The sequence below is a fragment of the Arvicola amphibius genome, chromosome 2, assembly GCF_903992535.2.
Source record: "Arvicola amphibius chromosome 2, mArvAmp1.2, whole genome shotgun sequence".
Lineage (NCBI taxonomy): Eukaryota > Metazoa > Chordata > Mammalia > Rodentia > Cricetidae > Arvicola > Arvicola amphibius.
The window spans coordinates 11889791-11912182 of record NC_052048.2 but is presented as its reverse complement, the minus strand read 5'-3'; positions in this window follow the sequence as shown (position 1 = coordinate 11912182).

Sequence of the window (22392 nt, the reverse complement as noted above, 5' to 3'; positions counted from 1 at the left end):
CCTAGGATGAAACCAAACATGACTGAAGAAAAAAAGTCAATGTACTGAAGCTTAGAGATACTCTGCTATACTCATAGATTGGTGACTACCCCAGTTGTCATCAGAGGGCCTTCGTCCTCTAACTGATGGAAACAGGTGCAGAGACCCACTAGAGGCCTCTCTCAAGAAATCATGCTTAAGAGAGAGAGGAAGGAATTATATGGGCCAGAGGGTTCGTGTACAACACAAGAAAACCCACAGAAAAAACTTACCAGGGCTTATAGAAGCTTAAAGACCCTGAAAGGACAAACAGGAAGCCTGCATGGGACTGACCTAGGCCCTGTACTTTTATGTGACAGTTGTGTAGCTTGGTCCACTTGTGTGACTTCTAGCAGTGGGAGCAAGGGCTGTCCCTAATGCTTTGACTGGCTTTTGGGAACCTATTCCTCATACTGGGTTGCCTTGACCAGCCTTTATACATGGGGATGTGCTTAGTCCTATAGCAACTGCATGTGCCAGACTTTCCTGATAGCCATGGGAGGCCTGTCCTGTTCTGAGTAGATCAGAGGAGCAGTGGATTAGCTAGGAAAAGGGGAAAGGAATGGGAGGGAATGGGAAGAGAGGAGTAAGGGGAACATTATTTTTTGCAGTCAGGATGCAAAATAAATAATAAATTTAATTTAAAAAGTAGTTCCTATACTAGTTGACCACCCTCTATGTGAATGGATGACAATCCTAACTCAGATTTCTGTGTGGTTTGGATTTCATGATATTTGCATAGAATCTAACAGTTTAGCATTCTTAGTTTAAGAAAAGGAAAAAGGGAAATAAGGAGAGAGGGAGAGAAAGAAGGGGAGAGAGAAAGACAAAGGGAGAGGGAGAGAGAAAGAGAGAGAAAATATCATTTATATACCTGTACTGTCAGCACTGAGGAAGTAGTGTATCTAATTCAAGGCCAAAGTTGAGCCACACTGTGAAACACTTTTGCAAACAAAGTAGAGAAAGAACTAAAATAAGTGATCCAAAAATTCTATGGATTTAACAGTATTTAATTCCAAATATAGGATTTGGGCTGCAACAAAATTTAGCTTTGTCAAAATTTTAATAGTACCTTGATAATATCTGTCTGTCATATAATTTTTATCACTTTATATTTCTCCTTGAAGTTTTACTATACACACATTTTCGTTCAAATTTTATTTATTTAATTATTTATTAAATAATAACATGTATTATGTTGATATTGTTACATTGTTTTCAATTTTATAGTAATTCCACATGTCTATTGTAAAAATAATACAAAATATACTCACACTGTCATTTGCTTTGATTTTGTACTCCTTAAAGTTGAGGAAGTTTTCTTTGTTCTTCATAAAGTATTTATTGATTTTCACTCCTCTCTGTTGTGGCCACCATATTAACCAACTCATTCCTGGTCTCTCCCTCCTTTCTCGTGATCCCTTCAGTGCTTCATCTTTTCCTGTTGAGCTGTTTAAACAATTCAGCCCTGCAGTTTTATATGAAATAGAAGATCAGAATATAAAGAGGTTAACCTACTTTTTGTTTGTTAAAGAAACACAGTATTTGCTACTAGATTTATTTTCCCTTGTGGAGAGTGGCTTTCATAGTATAATATTCTTTCCTACATAATAAAGACTCCTGTTGGGTAGTAAGAAAAGCAAAGTGGAAAAAAATAAAGAAGGAAAGGAGGAGGGAGAAGAATGGAATAGGGAAATAAAAAGGGAGGGTACACAGGGAGGAAAGACCAGAATCATTAATGTGGTCTCCAAATGAATTGTCTCCACTGTGTTCTAACTGTGCTTCATGCCAGCAGAGGCCAGAGATCTGTAAACGCAAACACCTCCTTATCCATCCCACTGGGCAGCACACTTCCATACCTCAGGTCTCTCTGAGACTGGCATTATCTTCACTCACTCAGCAGAATAGTTGGAAGGAAAATTGGGACATGTGTAAACCCCAGAAAGCAGTAAGCAGCTTCGATGGCTGTTGAGATAATGAGGATTATTTTAAACATTATCAATGACATAGATGAGGTAAGTATGATGTTTAAGGACTGAGATGCCCCAGGAGTTCTTAATATCATTGACTTCCTGCTTGCTTAATGCTAATTTTATGTTCTTTTGATATTTTTGTTAATTAAATTTAATCCTATGATACTATGAGTGATAGTGGTTTGGTTTATGTAACAGCAAGTTATTTGAATGGCAGGAGCAAAGGCATTCTAAAAAGGTGCTATTCTGAACAACTAAGACATGAGTTAAAAGAGTCCCTTTGTGTAAGTGTTATACACAGGCTCACTAATAAAGGTTTCCTTAAGAAAAAGCTGGGAGAGTTTAATACATGGTTTCTCTGAGGTTGTCAGTTAGAGAAAATCTCAACAAGGCATTTGTGTGTGTGTGTGTGTGTGTGTGTGTGTGTGTGTGTGTGTGTGTGTGTGTGGTGTGTTTGATTTGTGTTCTGTGTCCTGATAGATAGTAAAGGCAAAGACTGAAAGAAGACATCAAACGCCATCAACCCCATCATAAACAGGTAGAAATCATTCTTGATAATGAACAATTAGTAAGTATCAGGGATGGGTGTGGGTAGCTGTGGGGTCTGGGGTCTTAGGACTGAGTTGGGGGAGGCTTGGGTGTGTAAGTGTGAGAACTGGGGTTTATGACGTAAGGGCTGGAGTGCATGTGCATGTGTGTGAGGCCTGGGGGACGTGAGAGTGGGAGTTGGGGTGTATGAGTGTGGAGGCTGGGGTTTGTTTCCAGTATGGTTGGGGTGTGGCCTCTTTTCCCACAAAAGACACCAATCTATAATAGAATCCATTTACTCTGGGGTTTAAGAAGGTATAACTTTCCTATTTTCCCATATGGATTAAAATATTCTATGGATTGTATATGCTTTCTAACAGGAATCATACTACATTCATGGTAGAGAAATCATTTGCTACTCTAACAACTGGTCAAGAAATACCAAGGAGACATAATGAGTAATGCCCATAAGACTCATGGGAAATAAAATGGAACCATTTGAACCTCTATTACTTCAAGAAACACTATCCTATGTAATTATCCAATAAATGTAAGGTTCTCTTAATGAACTAATGGTATTTAAATGACGACTGACTGGCCCCCCATTATTTTTCAGACTACTGTGTTATCACACCATCTTAGCTGTTAGGGGGTAAGTAAGGTTCTGGTGCCGCCTTTTTCATTTGAATCCTGGCCCCAATGTGCTCTGGCTTTGTGGTCTTGAGACAATGACACCCCCTCTTATCTTCAGTTTCTTTATTTCTACAATGAAGCAATGAGAGTAAAATCCCCTTGGGTCTATCATTCAATAAAAGTTCATCACAGTTTTCTACATTCACATGAGTCTGATCAACACTTCCCTAAATTAGTCACAGATGAAAGAAGAAGCCTCTACAGCCGTCCAAATCCACCTTTACAGTCAGCGCTTGCACGTTCACTGCAGTGCCTTGGTCTGTGTTTGCTAAATCTACTAATTTCCTTACGCCTTGCTGAAGCCTTCACTAAATTTCACCAAATCTCTCCTTCAAGTAATATAAAATTTTTCTCGAATGAGGAATGCATATTCCAGAAGATTCTCTAGCATTAACAATTATTTTTTCATTGCAATAAAAGAATGATAGACCTAGTTCATAAGGTTGTTGTGAATGGATCAAACACATACACACGCTCAGAGGACCAGACACACCCAACATAGATATGCACACACAGAACACATAGAAATATATATATATATATATATATATATATATATATATATCTCCACAGGAGTAGATGAACAGGGAGAAGTGTGCACGTATACAAACATATACATTTCTGTCTTCAGTATCATAGATTTGTTCCAAGATTTCTCACAGGAACTAAACTCCAATGATATTTAAGTCCTTTATATCAAATTGAAGGATATGTATGCATATCACACACATATATCGTCTTATGTATCTTAAGTAGCCTCTAGATTATTTGAAAATCAAACATAATGTAATTATTACAGAAATAGCCCTTTTACTGATCTTCAATAAATTAGAACAACAGAAAAGATTCATACACATTCAGCTCAGAAAAAATGTTTTACTTAATATTTTCCAGTTAAACTGGTTGAATTTGAGAAAGAATCCCACGAATACAGAGACAAATTTTTTATGAATCAGTTAATATGCATAAATGTGTAGGGAATATGTGTGTGTGAGTGAATGTGTGTAATATGTATGTTATAATATCTATAATATATATACACACATATGTGTGATATAGGGTTCATGTGTAGATTACATTATTTTTTGTTTGTATATAATTCTTCTACAGTAGATTACTAGGTTTAGATGCAGGTTGCCCCACTCTTTCTCCTGTTATGGTGTTCAGATATTGCTATGCAAAACAGATTAACTCAATTGTGATAGCATGGAGTTGTCCTTGCATGGTTGCTATAGTGCTGCTGATTTCATTTTACCTCTCTTTCTTTCACTTGGTATACCACATAACACCCTGAAAATCTGAACAGATGCTGATGCCCCTCCACCACCTTCTAACCCACATATGTAGGAGAAAAAACCCTCTTATGATAAACTATTAAACTGTGGGCATTCTGTTATTTCACAGAAAGCAGTCAAAGAGCTAGGCACACAATCAAGTGTGCACTTTTCTATACACATGGTTTATGTTTCATTTGGTTCATAATTAGACAAGATAGAATAATGGGGTGCTGAAAAATCCTCAATTTAGAAATTTATTTTGAAGATTAAATTTTCAATTAATTTCTTCCAGATTATCTCAGTATTCAAATCTTTCTCCAAATCATTACATTTTTAAAATTTACCCGCCCTCCAAAATAAAAAAAAATTAAAAGCCAGGCGGTGGTGGCGCACGCCTTTAATCCCAGCACTCAGGAGGCAGAGGCAGGCGGATCTCTGTGAGTTCGAGACCAGCCTGGTCTACAAGAGCTAGCTCCAGGACAGGCTGTAAAGCTGCAGAGAAACCCTGTCTCAAAAAACCAAAAAAAAAAAAATAAAATTTTTCTGATACATGTTAACATTTACATTGATTAGAGGCCTATATTCTAGTCTCTGTAGGTGAGTGTAGTCTTTTAATCAAGAATCAAAGTTTAAGAGCCTGGCAAATTAGGTTTAGGACTCAAGTCAAAGCTTAACACATGTTCCAAAACATTAGATAGAAATCGAGAACACCTCAGTGAATGAGATTAAGCACACCATGCTCTGGTCTTCATCAAATGAAGCAGGCGTGCTAGTTCCAGAAAATAGGAAAGGGATGGTTGAAGAAGGTAGTCAATCGGTTGAGTCTAATCATATCTACAGAACCAGGGAAAGCTGGAAAGAGATGTCTCTACAGGCAACACACTTACTCATGTAAGTCTTAACCTAAAATCTCTAAAATATTCAGTTTGCCAGAATGATAAGTAGAATGGTTACTAATTACAAGATGTAAAGTGTTTCATTACAGCAACAATATAATTATTAATAAAAATTTCCTTGCCTTTCTAACATACATAGAGGGTCAAAGGCAATTACAAAGGTGGTACTGCAAAATACTACACTCATGAACTAAGATGTCAGTCTTCTTGAGCCAAATTTCCAAGGAAAATAATTAATATCTGTTGATGTCACTTTTATACTTGCATTGAACCCCCACATTCTGCAAAATGACATCTGCCACTGCATTCTATTGAAACATCTCATTCTTGGGTCACTAATGACTATCTCATTGCAAAATCTCATCTGAGATCTCTTGAAAATTGTCTGTATTTACTAAAGATTATAACACATAAACATAGTTTTATTGAAAATCTCTATGTTCTTATTTCCATGACAACTCTGTTTCCTGTTTTCTAATACTTCTGACATCTCTGACCATTTCATCTAAATCTCTCCATGTAGTCTAGCCACCATGGACCAGTTGCACTAAAGCCACTGCACAGGATTCTCTCTGAGCAATCTCATCTGTTCTGAACACATTCTCTCAGATACCGAGGGCCTCAGTTGTCTCTACTGGAGGTTAGGGCTATGACTTCTATGTTTTGAAATCTGTTTTGTAAATGATATTCTATTGTCTGTCTTATATGACTGGATTTTTTTTCACAACACAAGACAGAGTTGGACAGGCAGGACAGTCCTCATTCAGTCCTCATACATGCTGAAACTTCAGTCTGACCCTATTTATGAAGAGAAATAAAATAGCCAACTTCTGGATCTAGACAGAGTATGAAATTTTCAATCTCATGTAAAAGTTATTTAGGGAAATATATACTTTAAGTGTGCAGAAAGTTGCTCAATTTGGATGTTCCACCCTGCTTGTCCCCTTTACTCTTTTTCTCCTGTTGAGAGTCCACACAAGTGAATCCTAAAACCTAAGGATCATTTGTGACTTCATTCTTCTCCCCACCTTATAGTGCCTTTTGCACTGTGCTCTGATTAATATAACTCTTATTTGACTGACTTTCGTCATGTAATATAGGCACCCTGAGGAATCTTATGGTTTCAGATAAAAGCTTTTTAGCAACATTCTACTTTCCATTCATTTACCCCCAACCCAGGCCCTAGGACACAACACAGCTGAGCCACGCCCAGGCTCCATTATTTAAGACTTCCACAACTCTGAAACAAAAGGTAGATGCAGAGTAAGATACCTGTATGTCCACCTTATATCATCACATGAAAAGTGTGTGTGCCTAAGGACTGAGCATTACAGTACTTAATAGAAAATGTAATGAGAACAATGTCTAAGTGGAAGATGCCAACTGCTTGGTTGAATCAGAAAATCTTTAAAGAATCTGATATAATCTTACAGGAAAATTTATGATGAAATGCAAAGAAACTCGTCATCAACAAGTAGAAAAAAAGAGGAAATGAACCAAAAGAAAAAGGGAGGAGAGGAAGGAAATGGTGCCAGCAAGAGCTCCATGCATGAAGGTTGGAACACTCCATGCAAAAGCAGCATGTATTGGAGAATAGTGAGGAGTCTGGGAGATTGAAAATGCTTATGTGAAATGTTTGCAAAAGTAGACTGACAAGAAAATTTATGCTAAATGTGAAGTGATTATTTTATTTTGAGATTTTAAATATATTCTTAAATGATCAGATATCCTAATAAAATAACAAGAACCCGAATTTTCAAGCAAGAACAGTAATAGAGAAAATGTATTTATAAAGAGAACTTATAGTGACAGATTAAACTGTAAGAACAATACCATGCAGTGAGTAAGAAATAGAAAACATATAACAGAAAATGTTTAGAAGGTGGATGTAATCTATTAATGTAGGTTACTTTATTTTTTTTATTTTTGGTTTTTCGAGACAGTGTTTCTCTGCAGCTTTAGAGCCTGTCCTGGAGCTAGCTCTTGTAGACCAGGCTGGTCTCGAACTCAGAGATCTGCCTGCCTCTGCCTCCCGAGTGCTGGGATTAAAGGCATGCACCACCACCGCCCGGCTGTAGGTTACTTTCTTAAGTAAGTTCATTCCAGGGGAAAGAAGTCAAAGGTGCAAGAACAAAGGGGTAAGCACAGGGAGAATCTTTAAATGGAAGTACTTGATCTAGATAAAAGGAAGCTGAACAGAGAAGCCAGTGACGGAGATGACCAAGAAACCAGTCATCCACAAATAGAAAGGAGAGGAGAAAAGTGGAGGCAAAGGAAGTGTAGGGGAGAGGACGAAAAGAGGTGATGAGACTAGTGGACAAGAGAGGAGAGGAGAGGAGAAGAGAGGAGAGAAGAGGGGAGGGGAGGGGAGGGGAGGAGAGGGGAGGAGAGTAAAAGAGAGAGAGGAGAAGAGAGGAGAGGAGAGGAGAGGAGAGGAGAGGACAGGAGAGGAGAGGAGAGGAGAGGAGAGGGGAGGGGAGGGGAGGGGAGGGGAGGGGAGGAGAGGAGAGGAGAGGGGAGGGGAGGGGAGGGGAGGGGAGGAGAGGAGAGGAGAGGAGAGTAAAAGAGAGAGAGGAGAGGAGAGGAGAGGAGAGGAGAGGGGAGGGGAGGGGAGGGGAGGGGAGGGGAGGGGAGGAGAGGAGAGGAGAGGAGAGTAAAAGAGAGAGAGGAGAGGAGAGGAGAGGGGAGGGGAGGGGAGGGGAGGAGAGGAGAGGAGAGGAGAGTAAAAGAGAGAGAGGAGAGGAGAGGAGAGGAGAGGAGAGGAGAGGAGAGGAGAGGAGAGGAGAGGAGAGGGGAGGGGAGGGGAGGGGAGAGGAAGTGTGAAAAAGATGAGGAGGAGAAAAGAGGACAGGACAGAAGAGAGAGAAGATTACCAGGCCTGGTAGAATATATCTACAGTTCCATCTATTTGGGAATCTGAGGCAGGAACATTGCATCCTATCCCAAAACAGAAAGAGAAGAAGGCTTGTAGGTAGAGTTCAGTTGTGGAGATCCTGCCTGCTCTGCCAAAGGCCCTATGTTTCAGTTGGTTGTTGAAAGAAGAGAAAAGTGAAGCATGAAAAGATGAAGAGATGGGGAAAAGAGAGAAAGGAGGAAAGAAGAGCAAAACGGACAGAAGAGAGTAAGAGAGAAAGTGAGGGATCGGGAGAGGAAGGAAGGGAAGGATAGAGGAATGATGGTTGTTCTGGAGAAGGAATATGAGAGCTCGTTTGGGGCTATCTTGAAATTTCTGAGACAAGAAAATAAAAGTAAGCTAGAAAATATTCAGGAGACAATTGGGAATATTGGATTAGAAACTGACTAGAAACATGAAGAAGGAAACTTCTTTGCAGGCTGAAAACATTCTGGAATCAGTGTGGAAACACCCAATCAGTGTGCTGTGTTAGTTTCTAAATTTCTTGCTGGGTCTTTCATCAAAAAGCTAAGGTACAGCCAGGCTAGCAACCTTGATACACATGAAACTTTTATCTATAGATCTTTCTCTGGAGGTGAGGCAAAACAAGATTAAGATAGAAAATGCTGTTGAAAAAAAGCGAGAAACAAAAGAAGCCACTAAGAGGATGGACATTGGGAGGAATATGCGGGTTGAGGACCAGGGAAAGTGAGCATTAATAGTGTATGAAGGTAAGAAACAGTGAGAACCAGCATTCAAACAAGTGATGTTTCTGCTCACTCCCTAGAAACAATCACTTCTCTGAATGCATCAAACATTCTGTTTTGCTTCCACCTTTTGCCTCCCTGGCATTTCTAAGCTTTAGAAATTGAAGCCTACCAGCCCAATCCTCTAATTACTGTTTCACTTTTATGACTAATATATTGAAAATTGAGCTTTAAGAGAAAAATATTTTATGGTAGCTTTAAATAATGCAAACACTGCCTATAAGACACAGTTCATTGCATTTTAGCTTCTTACAAATGCTTTAAAATCCTATCTATCTTAGCTATTCCCTCTTAATAACTTTTTCTCTCTATGTTTTCTCTCCAGCCCTTATGAGGTCAGCGCAAGAGTTAGAGTAACCTTCTGCTCCATCAGCCCATCTTTCACAAATCCCTGATTGGTAGTTTATTATCTATATCACAAGGAAACGTGCCACATGCTTTTATTCATTTAATGAATAAATGAATAGGTTTTAAAATGCATCCTTCATCAGCATGATGGGAGAAGCAATACTGATACTAATAAAAATAAACTTGACCCTATTTGACATTACTAGGAGAGGAAGAAGTAAGTCTTGATGAAGTGAAGGGTAAAAACAGAGAAATTTTTAAAAGTTAGAAATTCGTTATTTTAAAATTGATTTGCTAAGTGCTGAATGTAATCCTATGTATGTGTGTGTGTCTGTGTGTGTATATGTATACATATGTGTGCAGGTGCCTTGTGCAGTAGCATCTGCTTGTCATCTCAGCTGAAAGGTTGCAGATAGGAGGATCTTTAGGGTTTACTATCCATCCAGTTAGATGAATAGTTCAGCTCCAGGTTTAGTGTGGTACCCTAGAATAGCATTGAGAACAATTAATGAAGACACCTGACCTCAACCTAGAGTCTCCACACACCCCTCCAAAAGAGAAGAAAAGCTATGGATACTATCAAAATGAATAAAGATTCAGTTTGAAAGAGAGAAACCTCTTGAGAAAGAGAAATGACAACTTATCCACAGATATGACAATCACACAAGAAACCTCATAAGGGTTAGGGCAAGCTTCTGTTCCTATCTTTGTAGGAAAATACCTATCTTCAAAGCGTCAAGAGATCTTGTACATCTAGATGCCTAAAGAAGAAAAATAGTTTTCCAGAAAAAAATTACTAAGCAAAGGGAAAACTGATAATGACATATCATCTGCAGGGTAAAATTTCATTATATATATATATATATATATATATATATATGTATATATATATATATATATATTAATTGCACACACACACACACACACACACACACACACACACTTAAAAATTCAAAACATTCCATGGTACCAAGGGCTCTACCTTTAAAATGGTAAACTGAGGAACAACCAATATGGACTAAGCAAAGGCCTTTAATGAGGAGAAACTACAGGCTTTAGAACATCTGATACAGAAAGAATTGGAACAGCTGTTGGAATTCTCTTATATGTCTTGTTAAAAAGAAATCTGGAAAATGGAGAATGATGACAGATCTAAGAGCTGTCAAACAAGGTAAATTAATCTATGGTCCCTCTACAATCTGGAAGTCCTTTGCCTTTTTTATTGCCTAAAGGATGGCCTCTTACAGTTATTGATTTAAAAGATTGTTTTTTTCACTATACCTTTACAAAAAAAGGACAGAGAAAAATTTGCCTTTATGTGCCTATTTATAATAATTCTCAGCCTACTAGGAGATATTAAGGAACCATCCTCCTACAGGGAATGTTCAATAGCCCCATCCTATGCCAATACTTTGTAAGTCAGCCATTGAAATAATACATGAACAATTTCCTAAATCTATAATTTACCATTACATGGATGACATTTTGCTATCTAATTCAAATGTAGATACTTTAGAAAGAATGTTTTTTTTTTTTGTTTTTTTTGTTTTTTTTTTTTTGTTTTTCGAGACAGGGTTTCTCTGTAGCTTTAGAGCCTGTCCTGGAACTAGCTCTTGTAGACGCGCATGCCTTTAATCCCAGCACTTGGGAGGCAGAGGTAGGCGGATCTCTGTAGAAAGAATGTTTTAAAAAGTAAAGAAAGTTTTGTTTAAATAGGGATTACAAATTGCTCCTGAAAAAAATGCAAAGAAAAGATTCTATAAATAAACTAGGTTATAAAATAGGTTTACAGAAAATTAGAACAAAAAAGTGCAAATTAAGAGAGACTTATTGTAGACTTTTAATGACTTTCGAAGATTGTTAGGAGACATTTCCAGAATAAGATCCATTATTGGTATAACACCTGTTCTAATAATTCATTTAAACAAAATCTTAGATGGTGACAAAGACTTAAATAGTCCCAGAAAATTAACAGCTGAAGCAGAGAAAGAATTAACTTTGATTGAAGAGAAGCTGTAGAAGGCACATGTAGATTGGGTGGGTCCAAATCTCAATTTCATTCTAATAATATTGCCATCCAGAATTTCCCCTACAGGAATTTTAATGGAGAGGGAAAATATTATTTCAGAATTGGTCTTTTAAACCACATAAATAAACTAAAAATATTAAAATCTTACATGGAAAAGATCTCTGAATTAATTATAAAAGGAAAATTGAGACATCGTCAACTGGCAGGAATAGACCTAGCAGAGATTATTATACCTTTTATTACTGATGAAATTTTAAAAAAATGGGAAGACAATAAACCGTGGCAAAGATCTTGTGTTAATTTTTAGGAGAGATTAATAGCAATTATCGCAAAAGTGATGGAATTAACCGTATAAAGAGACTACTTGGATCCTTCACCACCTTGTATGTGACAAACCAATAAGTAGAGCCCATACATTTTATAGTGATGCAAATAAATCAGGAAAGGCAGAAGATTTAAGTAAAGGGGAACAAAGCCTTTTTAATTCTGTCCAAAAAAAACAGAATTATATGCTATTTTAATGGTACTATGGAATTTTAAAGAACCTCTCAATATAGTTACTGATTCACAATATGCAAAAAGAGTTGTTTTATATGTTGAAAGCACTGAATTTATATCAGATACAGAATTGACTTCATTATTTATTCAGTTTCAAAATATAATCAGCAATAGGCTTTGTCCCATATACATAATACACATCAGATTCCATATGGGTCTGCCAGGTCCTCTAGCACAAGGTACTGCTGCAATTAATCAGTTATTGATTGGAAATGTGCTGAAGACCTCAGGGTTTCATAAAATACATCATGTTAATAGCAAAAGTTTAAGGAAAGAGTTTTCTGTTACATGGCAACAAGCTAAGGAGATTGTCAGTAAATGTCCTACTTGCTCTTTTTATAATCAACACTAATACCTGCAGGAGTTACTAAAAAAGTAATAAAAGGAATGGAATCTTTCAAATGGATGTGTTCCACTTTGTAGAATTTGGAAAATTAAAATACATGAACTGTACATGCAGGACCCATAGAAAATGACTGCTGAGTTTGCCTAAAGGTGAGACAGTACTTCAGGGCTCTTGCTTCATGAAAGGAGTCTTCCAGACATTCTTCATGACACAGAAGAAAGTAAATAAAAAACTGCCAATAGAAGAAAAACAGTCTTCCAAATTTCCTGCTTCATGAAAAAGTCTGCTAGATATTATGGGCCTGTAGGTTGAATATGGGTGCCCCAATGTTACAGAAGAATTTTGGGTCACATTCCAGACAGCAAGATGTCTCTGTCAATTCTAGAGTTTTGGAAGTTGCTTACAATGCATTTTTTCATTAACTGAACCAATATTATATCCTTCTGTGGCCTTTGATGGTTTTGAAGAATAGATTGTTATAATTATAGTTTTCCTTAGTTATAATAAAAGATAAAATAGATACAAATATTGTAACTGCAATTCTTCCTTGATACCTGTTTTGTTATATGTAATTTTACTATGTTAAAGTTAAAACCTTCCTTTTTATTTAGATAGAAAAGGGGAGGTGATGTGGGATTCTCCTCTGTATGCTGTGAAAATGTTTTATTATCATTGGTTAAAAAAGAATTTGCTTTGGGCCTTTTCAGTGCAAAATAAAGCAAGGTAGGAATTCCAAGCAGAGATAGAGGAGGAAAGAAGGTGGAGTCAGAGAGACACCAAATAGCATCCAATGGAGACAGACACTTGAGAACCTAACCATATGTAAACCATAAGCATGTGGTAAAATACAAGAAAATAGTAATGGGTTAATTTAAGATGTAAGAGTTAGTTAATAAGAAGCCAGAGCTAATAGGCGGAGTGGTGTTTTAATTAATATAGTTTCTGTGTGATTATTTCAGGTCTGGGCAGCCAGGAACAAACAAGCAGCCTCTGCCTACACAATGAAAAATATAATAGTTTATAATTTGAGAACAGAAATTTCATTTAGATAATGTTCATTTTTTTAAATTAGATGGTGCTTGTCTTCACGTATATACAAGCATACATTGAATTCTGTACTGAGTTATGTTTTTCACAGTTTTGATGATAACATTGGCTGTGATGTTTTCTAGAAGACTAACTAGCAAGCGTTTGCTATAATCAAGATTATATTATTATTCCATCTTATTTAGTGGAAACTAGGGAGCACAGAGTTCTGATTCTAACATTTTTGGAGTGAGACTGCAGTATAATTTTTGTGTTTAAAAGGCAACATTTTACTAGCATAAAGGAATAGGATGGGACAATATTTTCACATTCAGTAAAATTTTTTATCAATAAATTTAATGTCTTTGGAAATGGATAATACAATGAGGAAGAGTAATTGTTTACCAAATACCCTTGTAGTAGTTTCACTTAGCATGATTTTTAAAATCCAAGTTTATTTAAACTTTACAAGAAACTTTTGAGAAACCAATCGCAAAAGACATTTGTAAGATAACAGTCACTATAGGCAACACTGTATAAATGGGTAAGGATAGGGTAGGTGGGGAGTTTGTCATTTAAGGTCAAGGGCCCTGTCTGCAGTGAATGATTCATCTAGTACCGTGTCAGTTCTATATACCATACTACACTTGTTTATTTTGTCTCGTTCCTTTTTCCTTTGCTTTCTGAAGTCACTATGTGGGCTTTATAATGGTTTTTCTTTGCTCCTGTAGGTTTGGTCTGCATACACTGCTGGTGGTGAATGTGGTAAGAGAATTTCAGGACCATTTTTGTTGGTCTGAACTTGCTAGAAATAAGAATGTCATTCATTTTTGTCTTGAAGTATTGTAAGGCAGGCTGCTCAGTAATACCCTCTCTGTCCTCCTTTGTGATTTCTTTATGCTAAGTGTTTTATTATATATTACATGTGTGAGTATGTGGAGAGTGCCTATGTGTGCACACGCCGTGGCATTTGAGGAGGTTAGAGGACAGCTTGCAGTTTTCAGATTTCTACTTCTATCATTTGATGATGGAACTCAGGTCACTAGCTTTGGTGGCAAGTGATCTTACACGGTGAGCCATCTCACTGGGCACTTCACATTCTCACAACTTATGATGATTCGCTTCTAGATAGAACCTTTTAAGTTACTTTAGATATTTAAGACTACATATGCCTGTAACCTGTTAAGGAAGAAATTCAGAAGAATGTTTTAGGGAAAACAAAACTCATATTCTGTGCCAACAAACAGTCAATTTCCAAAGCATAAGTGGAACAATGTTCCATGTCTTCTACACGTGCTAAGTGAGGGGCAGTTAAGTTATTATTTAGATGCCCGTCAGGAAAAAGGAGTGAGTGGGTTTCATTTGAAAGCATTTGAGTTAAGTTATCCTATTCTAATAAGGTATAAAATCAGTGCTGTGCATCTCACTTTGCCTTATGTATTCCAGTAAGAAATTTATAAATGAAACCTTTATCTGAAAACTTATGTAAAGATTTGTGCCTGTACCTTGCACTATGGAAGATCATAGAAAATAGTTACAACTCATATATGAAGAATATAGTTACATAGAAAGTGACTGGATGAAAACATGTATCAAAACCATACATCAAATAACCAGCATGCAATTTGTCAAAATAGAATGTACTTTTTTTTAAAAAAAAATTAAGAGACAAAGTTTCTCTGTGTAATAGCCCTGGCTGTCCTGGAACTCATCCAATAGACTCACAGAGATCTGCCTGCCTCTGCCTCTCTGAGTGATAAGATTAAAGGCTTGTGCCACCACCATCCCACTAGAGTGTACTTTAAAGGAATGTAATGTTACCTAAAATATTTATTTTATGATAAAATTATCATGACATCTTCCAAATATTTATTCTATGATCAGTTAACTTTCTCTTTAATTGAAACACAATCCCTGATTACATTCTGACATACAGAACACAGAATAGTATATCTTGACAGGTTTTGGATTTATACCATGTCAACATCATAGTTTGAGGGGAAAAAAGATGATGTCAGGGCAGCCTTTTGGCATTTCTCAATTTAAATCTTCAAATCAAACCTAATGGACATTAAAGAATGGTTTAGCACGTTCACTTTAAGTTGGAATGGAAGATAGCATTAACCAAATACAAGGACTGGGGAAGGGCAAGTCTGGATGAGTAGGGTATATTCAAAATATGTGAGTTGTAGTTCAAAAATCCACTGGCCTCAACACACTGCATCCGTGACCCAGACAACCTACTGAAAATGTTCTATACACTAACAACCTACTGAAAGCACGTACTGTCTGTGCAGTCACAGTTTGGCTGGTTACTTCAGCTTAAACTAGACATAGCTGTCAAGAACATTCTCCATCTCTGAGTACTGGTTTCCTGTTAGCCTCTTTCCCCTCCACAAAATGGTGAGAGTTCATCTGACAACAGGGTAAACAGATTATTGTGTTATTGCTGGCTGATTGCCGGAGTTATTTTGGAGCTTCATAATTCATTTAAAGAGATTTTTGACATTTATGAAATGACTCGTACAATCAACTGACAGTGTACTATCCCATAATTGTTCAATTAAAAATGACGAGTAGTGCAGTCATTTATTAGTAGAATCAGATAATTGTCTTGCCACTAAAGAGTACTTCTCACTTTGCACATCAAATGAAAATGTTTGAGTCTAAATCTGTGACACAGTTGCTGAAATCCTGCGGATTTTCAAATACATATATAATTATTAAAGACCTCAGAAGTAAATATGGTGTGATGTGATCATCTTAAATGGTTTGTGTGGGAGTCTCGCTGTATAAACTAGGGCATCTGTCCGAATGGATAGGAATCCATTTCCTATCGACTCAGGTTCCTGATTTCATTTCTAACATGGAATTTGACGTGTGTACATAGAACACAGGACAGCATGTCTTTCCCGTGACTGTCATTATCCTTTCTTTCTCTCTTGCAAACGAAGCCGACTACCAGGGTTAGAATCCAGGAACAGTTATCTTGATAAATCAGTTTCACGTGGAACACTCACTCTGCGGGTCACACTCCCAAGCTCACATTTCCAGATGCATAGCAGGAGAGGACCGGGTACCCCGCACAGAAGCCGCTTCACACAGGCATTCATGCACACGCACACATACAGCACCGTTTCAAATGCCAGCTTGCTCTAAAATAAAAACTTGACTCACAGTATCGCAAAACCATCTGTTAAGCTAAATCATAAATCAGTCTTTGATTAAATAATTAAAAGAAAAAGCCTTTGCCACGCTGAAAAAAAAAGATGGGACAGATTATTTGAAGACCAATATAAAGAAATAACTAAATGAAGAAAACAAAAGCAGCCCCTTTATGTGCAATGATTTCTTTATTTTTTATTTTAAATTACCATCGTGCCTCTTTGGGCAAACTGGCTAAAACTGAAAATTTACATTCAAATAACGATAATTAACGAAATTCAGAGCGGGGCTCAGCAGATGGAAGACATTACTTAATTTGAGGTTGCTACCAAATAGAATTTAGGAGTGTCATTTCAGAGCTGCAGCTTAATTCTAATTTTTAAATAAATAATACCATCTCATTGTTTGTTATTCCCCACTTTATTTGCAGGAAAATGTTTAAAAAATGCTGTCAGGTTCAATTGCTTTCTCCTGATTTCTTTTCATGCCCTCAGCAAGGGTAGACCATTGAATCACAGCTGCTTGCAGCTTTTTGTTTTTGTTTCCTTCCAAATCTTTTTATTTATTTATTTTTTTTAAAAGCCCGTTTTTCTTCGTCTTGTATGGATTTTAGAAAGAGTTTTGATAAAGACAGCCCTGGCAGCTGGGTGATAAATATTATTTTCTTAACCTGCCTAGCTTTGTCAGCCACCTGCGACTGCAGCCCGCCACACATTGGAGCAGCTCATTAACTTTCCCACTGCTTCCCAGGAGTTTCCCCTTGTTTTCTTTCACCTTGGGTGTGTGCTGCCTTCTCGCTGAACGGTTAACTATCCGAGTAGGCCGAGCGGGCTTTGGCAAGGCAGGCAGAGCACGCTTCAGGCAGCTTCCCTGCTAAGGCTCAAAATCTCTCTTAAACACATTAAGCAGCCCATTTTGGATTGATAGTGCAGTAATTATTCTGCATCGCCCTAAAAACCATCCTGGGGTAATTGGCACAGAGGAAAATTACCCAGAGTCCTCTACCACCTGGTAGTTAAGGAACGAATCCAGGGAAAGATAAGTGAAGCTGGGGGAAAAAAATCGGCACTTATTTGATTTTAATCTCACCACTTTGCAAGCATTTAAATTGCCTTAATCAGGTGCTTGGCTTCCAGCCTAGCTGGTAATCTGTTATCAAATTTGAAACTAGATTTTTTAAAATGTCAGTGTAGGCTGAGAATTGAAGTCTATTAAGTTATGAGCCTCCCTTCTAAACTTCCATAATCTATGTATTAATAATCCTTTTCACAAAGCTGTCAAATATTACTCATTACAACTCTACATTAATAACATGCATATGGAAGCATGCTTTCATTATTTATTATTTATTTTTATTTTAAAATTGAGGGAGCACATTGCTAACATTCTTAACACTAAAATGCTTAAAAAAAAAAAAACCCAATAGCTCCAGTCTATGAAATAACCTTGATAAATGTAATTGAATTTTTCTCTGATAAGATTAACTAGTGGTAATTGTGAATGGAGAGGTCTGACCCACTCCAAATGAGATGTATGACAAGCTGGAAATAATCAATTTTTTTCTTTTCTTTATTTGAGCCTGGAATTTTTTAATGGAAAGAGAAAAATCTAAGCCTGTGAGGATAAAGCATTGTATCTGCAAATGTTTTTGTGTAAATCACTTATCGCACATGTCTCGGGTTCGCCTAATTGTGTTGATCAGGGTTTAAAATGAGATCAACACATTGAAACCCCAGAAGGCTTAATTAAGGGAGGGACTTAATACATACCCCAAAGGGTATATTTTTGACAAACCTAACATAAAATTTACCTGATACATCCTAACTAAAAGCATCCCCAAATTGTTAGGCCCATTAAATGCTCTTTTAAAAAGGAAGGGGGAAAAGAAAATGATTTTACTTTGAAAATCTTAATTGCTGTGATAACGGGGTTGGGTTGTGGCTTTTTATGATTCCTGTATGATTTGCATTTTGAGTTGAAGTTTTGTTCTTCATGGCACACAAGCCAGCAATCAGTCGCATATAGAAATGGCTTGATAGAGCCCCCTTTTAAATATGCTTATAAAACATTTTTTTCTTTCCTGTAAAGCTTTCTGTATTGCATATTCTGTGGGTTTTCTCACATACCAATCAAGAAGGCATATCCGTTTTCATTCATTTCCTTGGGAATTTAAGAGCTTGGAAATGTGTATTAATAGAGAATAAATAAGATATTTAAAATAACATTAACACTCTTGTAAGGAATTTGATTTGAAAGGCTGCCGTTATTTGCGTTTTCTCTCCCTGTGTCTGACCACATGATGTTCTGAGTACAATTGACAATAGAGACTGTCTCAACACCTTGGCTTTCTAACTCCCTTCTAGGTTTCTGTCTGGGTTCTGTGAAAGAATCTTTCTGAAATATAAAATCACAGGGTATAAAGGAAAACAGCTGGCAACTGAACACTGAATCAACCCAATTGGGAGTTTGACTAGCTTTTAATCTTAGTGTATATGCTATGTACATATTCTGTAGTCTTTCGTGTGTGGGGGCAGGGTTCCCTGTGGTTCTTTTATTCTTACAAGCATAGTCCCTATATACTAGATGGAAGCCTATTTATATAAATAAATGCATTTTTTTTTCTTTTGGAGACTTGGATCTCCTTCAAACTTGGTCATCTCTGATATGCAGTCAAACTCTTTATCTGCTGTTTGGACCATTTCATTCGTTACCCCTTATCATTTCCAAGGAAGAATTTGGGAAGGGCCCCAAAATTTCCTCCTGCCTGCCATATATGAGCACTAATGACAGTTTACCTTCAAAACACAAAGAACATTTGAGGTTTAAGCTAATCTCCCAAGAAATAATGCATACTATGAATAGCAGTTTCTTAGCCTCAGCCTAGCCCATTCTTGTATGCAATTGTGTTCAAGTCATAGTCTCTCTGGTTCACCATAACAGACAGCAGTCTTCACTTACCATGTCCACCGAAGGTCTTCCAATACCAATCCTTTTTCCTCACTCTGTTCTCTCACTCATCAATTTGAATGCATACGAACAGCTGGCACTTCAGGAAGTTTTTACCTGGCCACTGTCCTAAAACTAAAGCATACTGTACAAAGACCAGCAAAACCTTTAGAGTAGTATAACTTGACCTACACATTCAAATGAAGGCTACCATTATTTATTCTGTCAACAAGAAACTTAAATTTCAAAACTATGTGGAAAGATATTAGAACAGATTTAATGTAATGAATGACATGAGGGCACTGGGAAGAAGGCTACACTGTCTACACAAGGATAGGATTCAGAATATCTTTCTTCTTTAAAAGATGTACAGAACCTTGGGAGCTCAGTCCGGTGCTCCAATGTGGGGCTCTGTCATTTTCTTCATCTATCGTCAGGTGGAGGTTCTATGGTGATATGCAAGAAATTCATCAGTATGGCTATAGGAACTGGCCTTTTCAGGCTCCCTCTCCTCAGCTGCCCAAGGAACTAACTGGGGGACCCAGTTAAGTTAAGTTAAGTTAAGGAAACCTGGGAACCCCTCTAGGGTCAAGTCTCTTGACAACCCTCAGGTAGCTCCTTAAATTAAGATATATGCTTCCCTGCTCCCATATCCACCCTTCCTATATCCCAAGCACCCCATTCCTCCGAGCTTCCCCCGTTCTCCCCTTCACACTTTTCTCTCCCCATCTTCCCTTGGCCCAGTCTTGCCCAACCCTCAAGTTCCCAATTTTGCCTGGCGATCGTGTCTACTTCCAATATCCAGGAGGATTACTATATCTTTTTTTGGGAGTTCACCTTCTTATTATCTTCTCAAGGATCCCAAATTTATAGGCTCGATGTCCTTTAATTATGGCTAGAAACCGATTATGAGTGAGTACATCCCATATTCATCATTTTGGGTCTGGGTTACCTCACTCAGAATAGTGTTTTCTATTTCCATCCATTTGCCTGCAAAATTCAAGATGTCATTGTTTTTTACCGCTGAGTAGTATTCTAGCATGCATATATTCCACAGTTTCTTCATCCATTCTTCCACTGAAGGGCATCTAGGTTGTTTCCAGGATCTGGCTATTACAAATAATACTGCTATGAACATAGATGAGCATATGCTTTTGTTGTCCTGATGAGGAGCAGAAGGAGAGAGAACATGAGAAAGAAAGTCAGGACCGTGAGGGAACCTCCAGCTGGCGACAGATGGGGAAGGTGACTGAGCCCCACATTGGAGCACTGGACTGAACTCCCAAGGTCCTGATGAGGAGCAGAAGGAGCGAGAACATGAGGGAGAAAGTCAGGAACGAGAGGGTTGCGTTCACTCATGGAGACGGTGGGACAGAACTAATGGGAGATCACCAACTCCAGTTGGAATGGGACTGATGGATCATGCGACCAAACCCGTCTCTCTGAATGTGGCCAACAGCGGGGGCTGACTGAGAAGCAAAGGACAATGGCTCAGGCTCTGATTCTTCTGCATGGACGGGCTCTGTGGGAGCCTTCTCAGCTTGGTCGATCACCTTCCTGGACCTGGGGGGAGTTGGGAGGACCTTGGTCTTAGCATAGAGTGGGGAACCCTGATGGCTCCTTGGCCTTGAGAGGGAGGGAGGGGAGGTATGAGTGGAGGGGAGGGGAGGGAAGGGGGAGAAGGAAGGGAGGGAAGGGGGAGGAGGAGCGGAGGGAGGGGGGAGGAGGAGGGAAGGAGATGGAAATTTTTAGAAAGAAAAAGTAAATTTAAAAGTAATAAATTTTAATTAAAAAAAAAGATGTACAGAGTATAACTCACAATGACCTTAGAAATCTCAAGCAACTCCCAAAACTTTCTTCTTATACCCTCCCCTCCCCTCCCCTCCCCTCCCTTCCCTTCCCCTCCCCTCTCCTCTCCTCCCCTCCTCTCTCTTCTCCTCCCCTCCCTTCCCCTCCCCTCCCCTCTCCTCTCCTCCCCTCCCTTCCCCTCCTCTCCTCTCCTCTCCTCTCCTCTCCTCTCCTCTCCTCTCCTCTCCTCTCCTCTCCTCCTCGTTTATACCCCTTCCCTCTCGCCTCATCTCTGCTCTCCCTCTCCACTTCTTATTTTCTTTATATCTATCTATGTTTGTCACTTGTTTGTTGTATAGATACTGTCTCTCTACATAGGTCAAGTGGGCTTCAAATATGTAATCCTCCTGTCTCAACATCTCAGAGGTTAGGGTTAAGGTATATATTATCACACACAACTAAAGTCAAATTTAATGACTGGACACCTGGATCTTAAGATATTTGTTAATGATGCTTAAAGAAAACAAAGGATTCAGAAAGAAAGTTAGGTTTGTGGAAAGGCAACATTAGAAGTCATTTCATTTAGGCCTAGTTGATCAATATTCAGCTTACCATTTACTCTTTTCCAAGCCTTCTGCCAAGCCCCCAACCTTAACTACGATTTGGAAAAATGGGCATGTGAGCCCACACATTAGGATTAGTCATCCTCAGTGTAATGGAAGAGTATGAATAAGTTCTTTGAGGGAACAGATGGCCAACTATAACTGAAAAATTAATTCTGACTTTATGAAATAGTTATGTCATTCCTTGAATCAGACGAAGAAGATGATAAGTATCCATGGGTTATATATGATATTTATTTCAAAAGAAAATTACAGATATTAGGTCAAACATATGTACTTCTCCTTATAGAATTTGTTCAGAAAATTCCTTAGTGACTAAGTACAATAATAACTATTGGCATCTCTTAGTCATTTATTGTTAGAGAAATATTCTAAATTCTTACTGCAGCATTATTTACAATTTATAATGAAAGAAGTCAAAACAACAATATACTAAAGGATTCATTGAAGGTCAGAGTCAGAAAGTACCACAGAAGGTAAAGAGGAAATTAAACAGCCCCTACAGCCTGATAAATTTA